This window comes from Tachypleus tridentatus, chromosome 1, assembly GCF_004210375.1.
Source record: "Tachypleus tridentatus isolate NWPU-2018 chromosome 1, ASM421037v1, whole genome shotgun sequence".
Classification (NCBI taxonomy): Eukaryota; Metazoa; Arthropoda; class Merostomata; order Xiphosura; family Limulidae; genus Tachypleus; species Tachypleus tridentatus.
In genome coordinates, this window is record NC_134825.1 from 57,030,581 (window position 1) to 57,047,702 (window position 17,122).

The window sequence follows — 17,122 nt, forward strand, 5'->3', positions numbered from 1 at the left end:
TCCTCATCTGAAGACACTTCCTCAGTTGCCTTCTGTTGCTGCTCCTTTTGAAGGTCTTGGTGTTCTTCCGTGGTGAGCTCATATTGTGGTCTTCCACCATCTCCTCCACATCATTACCACTCACATTCAAGCCCATACACTTGCCTAGTGAGACAATATCCTCGACAACAAGCTCAGACTCAAAACCTTCAAAGTATCTATCTGCTACTGAGTCTGGCCACAATTTCTTCCAGGCTGAGTTCATGGTCCTCAAAGGCACTTCCCTCCAGACTTTCTCTATGATCCTCAAGCAATGGAGGATATTAAAGTGATTTTTCCAGAACTCTCTGAAGGTTAACTGTGTGTCAGAGGTCACTTCAAACCACCTTTGAAGCAGTGCTTTGCTGTAGAGTTCCTTAAAGTTCGATATGACCTGCAGGTCCATGGCTGAATGAGAGGAGTCGTGATAGGGGGCAAGAGCTTAACCGTAATGAAACTGTACTCCTCCACCAACCCATTCTCCAAGTCTGGTGGGTGAGCAGGTGCATTGTCCATCACAAGAAGGGCCTAGAGTGGCAACTGTTTTTTTCCGTGAGGTATTTCTTTACACTTGGGACAAACACTTCATGGACCCACTCCATAAAAAAATTGCTTGGTTACCCATGCTTTACTATTAGCCTTCCACATGACATTTAGTTTACTTTTCAGGACATTATTTTTCTTAAAAACCCTCGGGTTCTCAGAATGGTACACAAACAAAGGTTTAAGTTTTAAGTCCCCACTTGCATTACTACATAACAATAGAGTTAGTTTGTCCTACATTGGCTTGTGTCCTAGCAGTGACTTCTCCTCCTTGGTGATGAAGGTCCTCTTAGGCATTTTCTTCCAAAAGAAGCCTGTCTCATCACAGTTGAACAGTTGTTGGGGAATAAAACCCTCAGCTTCTACATAATCCTTAAATTCCCTAACACATTTATCAGCAGCGTCTTTGTTAGAACTGGCACCCTTCCCATGTCTCACCACACTATGTATGACATTTCTCTTCCTAAATTTTTCAAACCACTTCCTACTAGCCTTAAAGGCATCACTTGTATCATCACTCGTTCCAGGGGTGTTTTTCAGAAGGTCAGCATGCAACTGCTTTGCTTTCTCACAAATGATGGTCTCAGAAATGCTACCACCAGCTGACTGTTTTTCGTTTATCCAAATCAACAACAGTTTTTCTTCCTCTTCTATTGTTTGTGATATTTGTTTCGTGAGCACTGTCACTCCTTTTGCAACATCGCTATGAAATCTTTTTTCACCTCAACTGTGGCTTTAACAACTTTTCTTTTTGGTTTGCTGCTTTCATTATCCTTCTTTGACCCCATGATGGCTTATTTAATCAGAATATTTAAAAAAAAAAAACAAAAAAAAGAAAAACGAGAACGTTCACAGCAGATTTTAGCGGGGTGTGGACTGAGCGACAGGTGCGGGTAAAATGTTTTGGGCAAGCTAGCTTGACGTGGGCCGAAAATGATCGAAAGGTCGTTCGGGTCATCAGTCGGGTTATTTCGGGGGTTCGGGCCACGACAGCTTGGTTCGGGAACCGAGTTTATGTTCGACAACCGAGACATTTTTTTCTCAAACAATATGTTCGAAAGCCGAATTGTTGAAGAACTGAGATGCCACTGTATTTATTTGTAAAACGTAAACGATTAACATTTACATAACAATAACATTTATTCTTATAAATGGGATAAAAATTCTAATAATATTTAAAAGCTGATATCCTGTGTGTACGACACCATTAAAATATTCCCCGTGTAATACGTGTATTATAAGAGTGGACGTTATTTTTAAGATTGGATGGTGGGTGGGACGGTGTTGCTGACTGACACACCTTCCCTCTGGTCTATAGTTCAAAACTGTGGCTAGTGGCAGAGAGCCTTAGTTACTTGACTATGAAGATAAAATACAAATACATAATCAGTGCTAAACGGAAAAATTTGTAATAAAATTCCATGTGCTACTGATATTTACTTTTTAAGAGCTTTACCTTCCATAAATGAACTATAGTTTTTCTCAGTTTACATCAGTCAGTTTTTAAACATTTTTACATACTGTTTTAGTCTCACGGACTATAACTATATTACTCACTGAGTAGTCGAAAATGTTGAATTAACAGAATTTTGACTATTACACCATAAAAACTGTTTATCATATGGATAAATTTTAGTAAACCTGCTTTGTTCAGTGCATAAAGTTTATATGTATAATCGTCAACCTAAGACGGTTGATGTACAACTATCTCAGTTTACTACAATGATAGAGATACGCCATTCAAACGTAATATATCTTCTTTTTTTATTTTACATGCAATATGGGGCTACACGCTCATTACTGTAAAGTTCTACAGCATATTATATTACATATAAATTTCTAGAAACTTATACTGTAAAAACAAGCTACTTAAGATGTCAGCCAAAGAACTGATTGACTGTTTGGAATTGAGTACAAATCTACGTAATGGACTGGCTCGGCATGGCCAGGTGGTTAAGGCACTCGACTAGTAATTGGAGGTCGCGAGGTCGATAAATGCTACTTGGTTAGTTTTTGCCTGTTCAGAGGTAAACTTAATGTTGGGATATATAGAGTTAACGTGGTTGAAAAAACAAAGTGTGTGTTCTGTAGATGTGAATCCAGCAATTGTATCGTCAACATACCTGTACTTACAACCACCACTATATATCTAGTCTCCTACTAGTACAGCAATAAGTGTACGGATTTGCAATGCTAATATCAGGGGCTCGATTCCCCTCGGCGGATTCACCACCTATTCCGATGTGGCTTTGCTATAAGAAAACACACACACACTATACATCTAACTGCAGCGCCCTCTACAATCCCGAACTCGTTTACACTCTCTTTCCTAAGACGTGTGTCCGGCAACGTCGGCAACGTGTGTCTTTGTTAACCTGAAGATGCCCTAAAATGGTTGAAACGTTGTTCTCTGCTTTATTAGCAAAAGTGTTAATACCAATACCAGACTCCTGAGATACATTTCTACTTCAAGTGGGTTTCTCGTCATCACAAATGTCCTCCCTCTTCTTTATCAGTTCAAAATTACCGTGAATTACACTGAGATAACCCTATGTTTTGCTTTTCTTGAAAAATTCTGAAAGAAACAAAGAAACTATAAACGTTGATGTTAAGCCATTTAATTTTCACTGTGAAAATTATTTTCAGTTTTATCAGTATGGTTAAAATATTGCAATTTTCTTTTACTTTAACATGCTTAAAAATAATGCACAGTTTACAAGAATTTCAAAATTAAACAGTAAAATCTAGGATGAATAAAGTTTTACGTGTCTTACTTTGACTGGTAATTGTAATTACTATTCTTTATTTCATTCAGATGAAAAAACCGTTGATATATAATGGTTTTAATTGGATATTTATAATGGTTTACGTTATCTGTAGTTGTGATATGATGACAAGTTACTATTTGTTGTTATGTAATTGACCTTTAAGTCCAAGGCGAACCGGATATCTAGCTGTCTCTACTTGTCTGACTTATGAAGTTGCTGATTCCGTGATGTTTAAAGACAAGCTAGCCATCGTGGTTGTAATTAAAATACAGTTTGACGACTTAAAAAGTGCCAGCTTTATTTATAATCTCAAGAAGCTATGACGAGCAGAGATTTTTTTGTTTTTTGTCGTTCAAAGTTCTCCAAGTGTCTTTCCGATACGCACAAGAAACTGGTTAACGTCTTTTGACATTCGAAAGGCTAAGGTTTTTTTGTAAGAAGATTTTGAAATTAGAAGTTATAATAAATCTACTTTTATTATAACATGACATTGCAAAATAGACAGGAAGTTGCTTAAGAATTACATCTAAGTTATGTTTATTGTCATCAGGAAGAAATGAAAATAGGTGCTTGATTGTCTTTTATTGCTCAAATTAAGAAGCCATTTTTTCGTACTCTGACGAACAATAAGTATTAGCTTGTCACAATTGTATAACATACTGTTGTAGGCTATCTTCAGTTTTATCTTAAACGCTTGTATCATTGTTTGTATAGAAGATGTGTTTTGCGTTCCATCATGAACACATGACAGTATTGTCTTGAAAGTTTAGGAAGCGAATTGAACAACATAAACTGGAGTCATGCGTTTGTGTTTGTTTTTTGAATTTCGCACAAAGCTACTCGAGGGATATCTGTGCTAGCCGTCCCTAATTTAGCAGTGTAAGACTAGAGGGAAGGCAGCTAGTCATCATCACCCATCGCCAACTCTTGGGCTATTCTTTTACCAACGAATAATGGGATTGACAGTACATTATAATGCCCCCAAGGCTTAAAGGGCGAGCATGTTTGGCGTGACGGGGATGCGAATCCGCGATCCTCAGATTACGAGTCGCACGCCTTAACACGCTTGGCCATGCCGAGCCGGAGTCATGCGAGATTAGAAAAAGTCGTTGATTCATTAATGAGTCACTCACAGGAGTTGATTTGTTAGTGATACAGTCGTTTTGTTTTCTATTCAGTGTTGTATACTTAGATATAGCTGTTTAAATACGTACCAGAGTTTCAAGAAATATATTATGTACGAATGAAAATTAACATAATGATAAAAAAGGAACGTAGTGTTAAATGTTTATTTTATTGTTTCAAGGTTAATCTACGAGTTGAAGTTACCATACTTTCTAGAATATTCAACTTCCCCAAAATTAAATGTCGGATGTGCAAGACTGTTTAGTTTAAGATTTATTATTTTATTTATTTAATGATTTATTGTTTAATAATTTTTTACTTTTCATAATAAGAGTGTTAAAAGTTTATTATTTTAAAAGCGATAATCATGTCAAGTTTCGTTAGGTAACTGTGTACGAGTCGTACAACGTTCGTGTTGTTTAAATGTACTGGGGTTTTGTAATATTGCTGACGTCATATTATCTGAAGTTCTTTCTCATTATGTTTAATATTGTTATTAATAAAAAGCTAAATATTTCTATTCCGTGTTATAAATACGTGCAGATAAGGTAAGTAAGTTAGTGAAAGCAAAAGTGAAATTATATTGTGTCATTGTCGGTTAGCCGTAACGGGCGATTTCTAAAATGAAAGTTTCACAGTTTATTATAGTACCGTAAGAGACAGAAGAGAATAATTCGTCTTTTTATTTAGTTTCTAAAGTAACTGAACCAGCCTGCGTGGAACTTTTGAAAATAATGTGAATTATTTAAAGCTCTAGATTAAACTGTGATAATCCATAGTGTAAATGATTTTTGTACCTACGTTTGACTTGTTTTAGATTATTTCAAAACAAGTGTATTGTGTGCTATCTGTTTATTGTTGAAATTTATCGCCAACAAATCACAGATAACAACTGTAAAGAAGCCGTCCCTATAGGTCCGGTATAGCCTGGTGATTAAGGCAGTCGACTCATGATCCGAGGATCTCGGATTCGAATCCCTGTCACACCAAACATGCTCGCCCTTTCAACCGTAGGAGCGTTATAATGTAACTATTCGTTGGTAAAAGAACAGCCTAAGTGTTGGCGGTGGGTGGTGATGACTAGCTGCCTTCCTTCGAGTCTTACACTGATAAATTAGGGACGACTAGCGCAGATAGCCCTCGTATAGCTTTGCGCGAAATTCAAAACAAACCAAACACAAACCGGCCCTATAAAAAATTGACACTACAATCTTCTGCATTAATAGCGTTACTATATTGTGTCAGTGTGTAAGCTTTATTGGAATGTGTGATAATTTTTTTTAAATAAGGACAGTGCACCAAGACACTTAAGCCTGTTCTTGTGAACCATGTCTCGTAAAAACCGAATCCAAGAGGGAATGAACTGAATGAATCGTTAATTTCTTAACCCTAAATTACCGACTTTTAAAGATATATTTTCCTAAATTATTTCTACACCAAACGCCTCATGAATAAACAACTTCATTGGTTACAGAGTCTGAAATAATTTAAGTTTCTTATAAAATCTTATACTAGTGGTACAACCAATATTATTATTCAACACACTATGTCAAATCACAACATTATAAGATAAAATTAAAGCAACTTGTTTCTTGTAGAAGGAGGGTAGTAATCTGTATATTTTATGTAGTGATCTGGTCGCTTGTTGAAATGTTTGATACACAGTGATGTCAATAGAACTCTAAATTTTAGTACGTTTAGAAACCAGGTTTCGACACCCTTGGTGGGCAGAGCACAGATAACCATTTATGTAGTTTTGTGCTTAATAACAAACAACAGTAGTACGTTTTAAAATTGTTTTATTCTACTAATTTTTCCTTGTATTAAAGGATAAATACTCATAATCTTGCAAGAATTATTTATCGAAATTTTACCGAGTTATCTTTCATGTTATGTGTAAAGACCGTTAAAATAAAAAAAACCCTAAAAGTCGAGAATTTATAGTAAATAATTACTTTTAAACTACCTTATTGATGGCATACTGAACATGTTGAAAAATAATTGAGATCCCACTATTCATTGGTAAAAGAGTAGCCCAAGAGTTGGCGGTTGGTGGTGATGACTAGCTGCCTTCCCTCTAGTCTTACACTGCTAAATTAGGGACGGCTAGCACAGATAGCTCTCGAGTAGCTTTTTGCGAAGTTCAAAAACAAACAAATAATAATTGAGATTCATATTGTTGTTAAACTACAAAATTCACTAATAGTCTTTTAATTTCCCACTCGCATCATTACACTGTAGTGCGTTGTCTGTCAGGGACGTTTAATGTTGCAATTTGTACTGTCATGACGTAAGTAAAACGTGTGCATATCTTGAATCACGAGAAGAAGTATGCACTCTGTAGGCTACAATACAGCAAAACTTATAGTCTTTAAAAGTAGGACCTAAAATATTTGTGACTCTTAACATTGATTTTAGCTATTCTTGAAACAATACGCCTTCGGGGATCCTGCGGAAATAAATTTATTGTATTTTCATACTTGAGAAAACTGTAAGTCGCTAATAATAAAAACTGAAGCCTTCATTATTAATTATTGCGTAACATCTGTCGTTCAGTTAGCCATGTAACATTTTCTTCGTTTACCGTTGTTTTAATACATACATTAGGCGTTAATATTTTAATATTAATGTTTTATTTCACTGTATATTTAATTGTTTCCCTAGAACATATCATTTCATCTTCTATCCTTATTGATACCGTTATCTGCCAAATTATATTTCTGTTATTCCTAATTTTGAAGACTAAAGGATTAAAATTGACTAATCTATCGAGTTGACCAATCTAGTTAAAGATAGTAGATGATAGGTTACAATCATTAGAATTGTTGTTGGTCTATTATTTTAAAATTCTGAATGTTCCATTTCGTATACAATACACACATGCACATTACAGCTAAACGCTTAGAATTTACAGCAATTTAAGGCTTAAAGGCACAGCGGTGTTTCTGTAACATTTATTTAAAATTTCATTACTTACAGGCAAATTCTAGTCCCAAACAATTTTAAAATGTTACCAACTTAATATTTTTTGTCAATACTCGAAGTACGTCTTAAGAAACAGGACCCAAAACAGACTAGACATTTACGTGTTTATCTTACGAATTTCATCAATTATTAATTCTTTAGTTTTTATTTGACTGATTTGATACATTTCTAAATTGACTTAGTTATTTTTATTGGTCTTTTCTCCTAATCAACTAATCTATGGATTGTGACAACAATCAACAGTAAGCGGCAGCAAAATTTAAGAACGCTGTCAGTTTTTTTTTCCCATTCATGACAGGTTTATTATCTGATCGCTAAGAGTTAAAGATACACTCGGATGACTGACCTGTTAAGGGATATTTTTGTTAGTTTTTTTCATTGCTTTCTATATTGTATCTTTCTATGAACTGTTTCATTCTACTGTTTAGCATTTATCAAGGAGATAAGTATGTATTGTAAAACATTATGACATTTCAATAAGAAAACAACAACCATAATTCTACCTTTACAGATTATTACCATGTACAGTTATTCACTATAATTACTGTATTATATACTCCACACTGCCTGTTTAATGCTGTACTTTTATGTAAACTGTCTGGTTGAAGCTGGGTATCTGTTACTTAATAAGCGGAATTGCACTCAGTATTCGAAGCTTTTTCGTCATTCAGCGCAAATGATCATTCACAGACGATAATATTATATATTTGTCTCATCATCAATTCAAAAGAATAATCGTAAATTTTTTGTTGCTTCTACATTCTAGACGAACATTTAGATGGTTCCGAATGTTTCCACCTACTTGAATTTATTCCATACGTTCTTATTCAACTAGATGTTCTGCTCTTGTAGTAATTCCATCATATTATGTTTATAATTGAAGACGGTGAAGTTTATCTTCGTTAGCTAGTTAACTGCTTTCAGCATATTAAAAGGCAAGTACGTTTCAGACCATATTACGAGCTATTTTATATACCATGGCGCGTATTATTCAAATTTAGAAATTCACAACAACAACAAAAATTTGATCATTTAATTATAATTATAACGTAACTAGTAGTTTGCGTATTCGTACCCCGCTGGTATAGCGGTAAGTCCACGACTTTACAACGCTACAATCAGGGGGTTCGATATCCCTCGGTGGTCTCAGCAGATAGCCCGATGTGGTATTGCTATAAGAAAACATACACATTTATATATTCATTCAGAATATAATGAAGTTTAAAAGAAGAAAAATGTTACAGATTTTTACTTTTGGAATTACGTCAATTTCGAAAATGACAAACTGAAATTAATTGTAATCCATTAACCTTTGATCGTGATATGTCACGACATGGTTAACGTATTATTAATTACCTAACCTAATTATCGTAATAGGTTTTGGTTTGGTGTATTTTGAATTTCGCGCAAAGCTACATGAGGGCTATCTGCGCTAGCCGTCCCTTATTTAGCAGTGTAAGACTAAAGGGTAGCAGCTAGTTATCACCACCCACCGCCAACTCTTGGGCTACTCCTTTACCAACGAATAGTGGAATTGACCGTCACATTATAACGCTCCTACGGCTGAAAGGGCGAGCATGTTTGGTGCGACGAGGATTCGAACCCGCGACTATGAGTTGAGTGCTTTAACTACCTGGCCATGCCTGGCCCGTCGTAATAGGAATAAGATAGTAAATGGCATCTTTTATAATTAAATCCGGTAGAGCCGTGAAAGGGTATCTAGTAGATGTTTATGATTAGTTACTAATTTGAAGCTTATTTAGAGCCTACTGTAACATGTGCAATATTTCATTAACTTGTTATAAAAATCAAACAGATTGCCATTAAAATAATCTACTAACCACTGTTATAATTTACTGATATGAAGTAATAATTATTAAAGATTTAATAAACGTTACTGTCACGTTTTAGCAAACATTATGAAAGCAAGGAAAACAATTTTGTCACGTGAAAACTTAACTGTATTTGTTTCTAGAGGCAATAAGGATCTCATTAAAAGAACATTTGTGTGAAGAGAGCGTGGCTTATGGTGAGCTTGTTCTGGTTGTGAACCATATCCTCAAATCTACATACAGGAGCAATAAGACAGACGGCTAATAAACATTTGGGTTATTCATTAAAACGAGTGGTGTGATTAAATTGTAACGCCTACTCCGACAAGGCCGACCCTTATTCTGCAACGTGTTTCATTCCTGTGACTTGCGAAACGAGAGCCCTAACGTGGATGGTTGTTACGTGAATGATTGTTTGTGTGTTTATTTTGAATTTCGCGCAAAGCTACTCGAGGGCTATTTGCGCTAGCCGTCCCTTATTTAACAGTGTAAGACTAGAGGGTAAGCAGCTAGTTATCACCACCCACCGCCATCTCTTGGGCTACTCTTTTACCAACGAGTAGTGGGATTGACCGTAACATTATAACGTCGCCACGGCTGAAAGGGCGAGCATGTTTGGCGCGACGGGGATGCGAACCCGCGACCCTCAGATTACGAGTCGCACGCCTTAACACGCTTGGCCATGCCGGGCCCTTACGTGAATGAAAAACATGTAACTGCAGAACAATAAATTTATACAAGATGAAGGAGTCAAAATCACACGAAATAATGTGTTTAGATGATTAAGATAATTAATAACAATGTTCTTCAATGTGGCATTTTTAAGATAATAATTTATTACACTTTTTAAAATATTAAAATTCATTGTCTACGAATATTTTGAATTTTTAGGTACAGTGTCTACGGAGGTTAATACAAGTACGTGGCCCTACATGGCCAGGTGGTTAGGGCGCTCAACTATATTTGACTGATCTCAAGATTGTTTGTTTGTTTGAGGTTAAGCACAAACTACACAATGGGCTATCTTTTCTTTGCCCTTCACGGGTATCGAAATCCGGTTTCTAGTAATGTAAGTCAGCAGACATTCTGTGGTGCTACAGTGTTGTTAATTACGTTTCTTTTACATATGTGATGGACTTGAAATTTATTTTGAACTACTTCACCTATTCTGTGTCGTTAAGGTTGAAACATTGCCTTAATACGTTCTTCTACTGCACTTTCCACCTAAAAACATCTTCAAGTTCTTCACGTTGAAATAAAAAGAGACATATATTCGCTATTTCCAAAAATTTCAAGTAATACTCGAGTTTTGTACACACTTTTAATTTTTTTTATTATGTAATCACCTTAATAAATATTTTTTAAAGTATGATCTATTAGTAACAGTAAACTAATATTTTTACTTTAATTAGCTCATTCGAGTATATTTCAGCATTCCCTGATATTTCTTTAAATAATTTTTACTTATCGGGCCCGTTGTGGCCAGGTGGTTAAGATAATTCGACGTGCGCGGGTTCGAATCCCCGTCGCACCAAAAACGCTGGCCCTTTCATCCTTGCGAGCGTTATATTGTGGCGATTAATCCCACTATTCGTTGATAAAAGAATCGCCACAGAGTCAACGGTGGGTGGTGATGACTAGCTGCCTTCCCTCTAGTCTTACACTGCTAAATTATGGACGCAAATAGCCCTCGTGTAGCTTTACGCGAAATTCAAACCAACAAGATTTGTTTGTTACCTAATGTTAATGTAGTCTAGTCATGAATCAGAGGTTCATGGTTTGTAGCCAATTACTGGAAAAACTAGTTTTGTGAAGGAATGCAAGGGCGCTATGAGAAGGTTTTTTTTTTTTCATTAATTGAGGACAAAGTTCTAGTTGAGAGGTCAAATCACACTATTTAATCAAACAAGAGTAACAAATATGCTGAATAAAGTGCTTTCATAACACGCCACTTATAGAGATAATTTGAGCACAAAAATAATAATAACCTTTCTATTGAATCAGTATCTTGTTTCACAGTTTATAAAATTAAAGTTAAAAAAACAGACAAATTTACATAATTATGAAACATCATTTTTCTCTCTCTCTTACAAACATATATATATATACAATTAAATTATTCTTTAAATATCTTAAGATTAATATAAATCCTGTGAAAATATTAAAATATCATATAAGATAGTCTTCCTGTTCTTAATTAATTAATATGCATACATAATGTGCAATATTAAACCATTGTATCTTCAGACAATGTACAGTGTTGAATACGTTATATTAAAAGAATTTTGACGTTAAATTCGGTGTTTTCACGTCTTGAAATACTTTATTTAACAGCCAAACATAAGAGTAGCCCAAGAGTTGGCGGTGGGTGGTGATGACTAGTTGCCTTCCCTCTAGTCTTACACTACTAAATTAGGGACGGCTAGCACAGATAGCCCTCGAGTAGCTTTGTGCGAAATTCCAAAAACCAAACCAAAAAACCAAACCGTGTCATCACACTACTTAGGTAATGCCACACAATGTCAAAATATAGTACTGATACACCTCGGTCCGCCGCAATTTTATATCGGATGTGGTCGTAAAGTAACTTGCTGTTTTAACGTAACATGTTCAACCCTCTGTACATATGGTCTGGAATGATAAGGGTTAAGCAGAGAATTAATAAAACCCGCATTTGGTTGTAACGATTTTAATATCACATGATACTTTCAATAACACGAAATTACTAATGTTACTAACTTGTACTGTAATCTACAGTTTCTCATCATTTATTTAATGCATACGTATAAAAATAATGGCTACACAGTGGAGTTGAATCTTTTTCCGTACAATGTGTATAAGCCGCATTTGAGCCCCTTCTCTAAGTAAAGTATTCTTTCTGTCATTGTTCTACTGTTCCTACGACGTGTGAAGAGAACCTTTCTAGCTCCAGCAACCACTTTGAATACAAACGATTTAGAAGTTGATCATTCTAATAAATGAACTTTAACACTGATTCTGAATAAAGATCAGTTTACTTATTCTTTATTCATTGTTTAATTCTTTGTTATTGTGAATAAGCGTTTCTTCATATTAGTTTTTTATTATTGAATTTTTAAATAAAAATTATAACAAGATGAAATTGATACAGTTTTGATTACTTTATATGAATAATAAAAGTCTTTATTGAGTTCCAATTGCTATTGGATATAAAATAATGTTATATCTGATTTTGATTTTATCGTTGAAAGGAATCATCTAGATCAGTCTCACTCTTCATCCACTCGGAAAATTTCTAACACTGGAGAAGAGATGTTTTGACAATCTGAAAAATTATTCATAAGTTTTATAATATAATAAACACACAGAAACATAACAGATGTATGAAGAAATTAATGAAGCTAAAGATGTATCGCGTATTTGAAATATATTTTCAAAGATGTAATGCATCGAACTTTATTTGAAATAACATACTCAGTTGTGTTTTAATTTAAGCTAAGCTCATTCTTAGCTTTAGTGGATATCTAAAACTTTGTTTTGTCTGTCAAGGTAGTTAGGTAATGTGTCAGTTATAGTCAGCGTGTTGATATAGTGCTGGAATGTTCAGCTGCTCTGTGATTGTGAGCGTGACAGCCAACTACTGTGAGTACTATGCATTCGTAAATTTGAAATGGATTATTAGGTTATGGTAGCTTGGAATACGTAATTCTTGACAATTAATGCACCTGGTAGGGGTAAATAATTTTAATACATCTTGTAACATGAATCTATATTATTTTTAAATTGAATATGAACACGTCGTGTTTACACAGGTAATATCTGGATAAGACAAATAGACTAACAAGTTAAAGTCCACCCAGAAACACCAAATGAAACTGGTTATTATTTTACGTAAGCTTGCAGCTTTGACTACTACACATCCTGGAAATAATTGATTCATAATGCTTTGTTTGTAATTAGGTAAGGAGCTACACAGTGGGCTATCTGTGGTCTGCCCACCACGGGTATCGAAAACCCGATTTTTAGTGTTGTACGCCCCGCAGACGTTCCGCTGTGTCACGGGAAGGGGCGCTAAATAATGATAGAAAATTAATGTGAAACTAAATTTATCATTTGATTCACCACTTTTCAGTTTCTGGTTTCAGGGAATAGTGCCCATCACCATTAACTCCTCATAACAGCAAGTCGTAGGAATTAGTCTACACTTCGAATCGTGTTGGATATTATATGCTTATGAATATGTTTTATTGACACGGTATTCCTATATTTGTGTCCAGTGTCATAGTCAGCTTATCATTTATTTTCAATATTTTAAATAGCTTTGTTCTCTAGACAATACACAAGAATAAATTAGTAGCATCGATACTGCTTGTTACTGAAATTCCAACATAAATGTAAAATTTGTCTCTGAGTAAAGGATATTCCAAAACACTGTATATATGTTTCATAATTAGCTTTTAAACAGAGTGTAAGTCAAGTCATAAACTGAAGCACATTTTATGTCGCTAAAAATAAAATATTTCTCTGTTTAGTAGAGTATTATTCATGTTCGTGACAGAAGTATAAAATTTATATTGCTTGATTCGTGACGTTTTTGGTTGGCAACACAGACTGTTGGCGAGAATAATTAGGGATATAAATAAGGACGTGATGGCCACAGTGCCACAGCACAGTGAACCATCTTTAATATCACTGTAGAACAAAGTTTTTGCTTCTTGAACACTGTTGAGTGTTCCTTATAGATATTTGGCTGCTGATCACGAAAATCACATCCAAATTTGCTCATCACGTACCGTTTCATCGAAATCTTCAGTTTTGCTACAATGGAAAAACGATATCAGGGCAACTGGAATCCTTCAATGCTTGCTGACACTTGTTGGGCACAGCAACGAGATGCACTGGACATTGAATACAAACGAAAATCAGGAGTAAAACACTTTTAGTTATGTTGAACTTAATAGCGTATTAGAAACATAAACTCAATTAAATACGTTATTGTCGGTAAACAGTTAACTGTCTATTTCTCAGAGTTGCTACGTGATGAAGCAAAACCAAAACTATATTTGTGCATACCCACCAGGTACCTGTCACAATCAGCAAAACTTTTCAGGAAGCAAATCATTTTCAAAAAAATTGTTGTGCAGTGCATTCGCTCAATAAACGCAATTTTTCAATATGATAATTTCATTTGCACTTTTAAGACTTCTTGTTACGTGTAATTTATATTTTCGTTTTAAAATATAATTATTATTTTTATTTTGCTTCTAGATAGGTAAAAACAACTAAATTTCATTCATATATTTCTAAAAACTGCGACACAAGAAATTTTGGAAATATGAAATCTTCGTCATAATTTGTTTGGCAGAGAACGTCGTCTTTGTTTGATAAAACACCCTTCAGATAGGAATATTAAGTGTAAACTTTACGTCACTTTTCAGGATATGGATTTGTAACTGAGAAAACTACCATTTGACACAAGTTTTACACAAAAATGAAAAGTGTTTAAGAAATACGTAGAGTTCCTTTATCAGTAGATTAAATAATTCAGCAAAACAAGAATATTATTTTAGTTTACATAAACTTTCGTGTAGCTGTGATTCAGTTTATACTAGACAGATATGTACGAATTTAAAATTAAATTAAAAGAACAAAATCTGCTATAGAGGAACTAATTCGAAAACAAACTGAATATGTAGCAAACTTGGCTGCTTTTATTGATAGTGTAAATGTTAAACTTGTTAACCAGATTGAACATAAGGATGAAAGAAATAAAGTCATTACAAATTTAAAAAAAAAAAATCATACTGAATGAGGACTGTGGTCCACGTGTTACACTGAATAATTACTTTGGTTCAAATATTAAATAAATTATTTTTAGGAAATAGATTTTGTAGTATTGGTGGCGCCATGAGTTGTCAATATTTGTACGGTAATTTATGCTATTACATCTATATATGAACATTTGAATGGAGGTGTGTAGCTTTTATTTAAAGTCCCCTCTCCGTAGGTCAGCAATAAATTTAAAAACTTGCATTGCAAAAATCCAGAGTTCGATTCCTTGCGATAGCGTATTGTGTTGCTTTGAATTAAAATAAAAACAACAATGCTAACAGTTTCTGGTAGTGTGGAGTCGGTACTTTCTAAACATGTAAGATTGTCTAACAAACTTGTTGCCATTTTTAATACATTATTGTACATTTTTAAAGCTCTGATGTTCTTACTTTATGTAACATCACAACTTCTTGCTTTGACTTTGTTACAGAACTTAAAAAATATATTTATTTAACATGTGCGTGTTTTAGTTTTACATTTTTGGTCTTCATACTTCATTTCAATTTTTTTAATTTTCGTCAGCTCAGAAGGACTAACTTTTAACAAGTCTCTGTTTACAACCAAGAAAAAGTCTTGGAACATCCAGCACTGGTAGTTTAGTTTACTTTAGATAGAAACCCAAACTTAGCAATTTGTTGTCACCTTCTATGCAAATTAGAATTGTTATTATTAATGTTATTATTTATGCGTGTAAGAGCTTAATTTATAAACCTCCACAACTTAATCTAAAATCAAACGTCACAATCTTTAAATACAAATTATTTTGCTGTTGGGGATTCATGAAAAAAGCATTATTTGTTTTAGAAGGTCAATAAGTTAGCGATTGGAAACATTCTGAAATTTTTCTTTCACAAAGTTTGTTATCTGTAAGCTATAATATTTTCTAGCTCTAGTAAAAAATAAACTGCTTGTATAAATACTCTCTATTTTTTTGAAAGTTTAACTTTTAAAATAATCATGAGCGATTTTCATGTAATGAAAATGTGTCATTAAGATTTGAAAAGGATGTGCCTTCGTATATCGATATTACTTAAAAGTAGAGATAAAATATCAACCATAAGGAATACACATTAACATCTCAATAGATATATTGCAATAATAAGTTGTTCTGGAACTACTATATCGTGTAATTAGGGATATTATCTAAATCCAATTACACTTCGCTATTTGATTTTGTGGTTAGGTATATTATCTTAATCCAACTACACCCTTTCTAAAGTTCAGAGTGATTCCTTGTGATCTAGATCTTGCAAACAAAGAAAAAGGCTATTGATGCAACACAGCTGTACATGCAGAAAATTTAAAAGTGAGGGAATTTTGTTTTATTAAATCTTTTTATTATTTAACTTGTCAGATCTTACGTTGCACAGAACTGTCTACTGAATACAACAAATGAGTATCTAAGATATTGGTGTGAAAAAGCATGTAGGTATTCATTAGAAAATAAACAGATATATCCATTAAAGTATAAAATACTCTTGTTTAGTTTATTATACTAAAATTTATGTTAGGCATCACATGGTTCATCATTAAATATTTAAATGTCAAAAATTACTTCTGGTTAAATTGTTCGTAATGAAGAGAAACCCACTTGAATAAAATGTTTATTCTCAAGATGGCTGATATGGGTATTAAAACCTTCATTGAAATAAAACACATAACTACGTGTTTTGTTGTATGTTTTGTTTATTCAAATGTTAATTATTTTTTCGCTGATATCAAAAATATATGGCATCCAGCAGTATAAAGTTCTGTAGTTTGTTGTTGCTTGGAATTTATTACTGTTTGTTTATTGTTGACTGTGTTTTTCAACCTCAAAACCACGAGAACCGATATATAATTCAAAACATAAGCCCACAGAAAAATAATTTATACTGGACTGTACATTCCTTGGGGCTCAGCACGTGAAACAAAACAAAAGCTCAACGCATTAAGAAGCCAAATAAACACAGCCATAAAACTATGCTCAACCGATAAAATCAACAAAATAAAACAACACTGCATTATCATCAACAAATTTCCTCCAAAACTGTTGAAAAA

General features: G+C 34.0%; 1 protein-coding gene across 1 annotated transcript in view; it reads left to right on the top strand.

Annotated features, from left to right (window-relative positions):
* The window catches only part of LOC143249340 (uncharacterized), a 105,942-nt gene that overhangs the window by 73,780 nt on the left and 15,040 nt on the right, over nt 1-17,122 (top strand). The gene's annotated exons all lie outside the window — the stretch shown is intronic.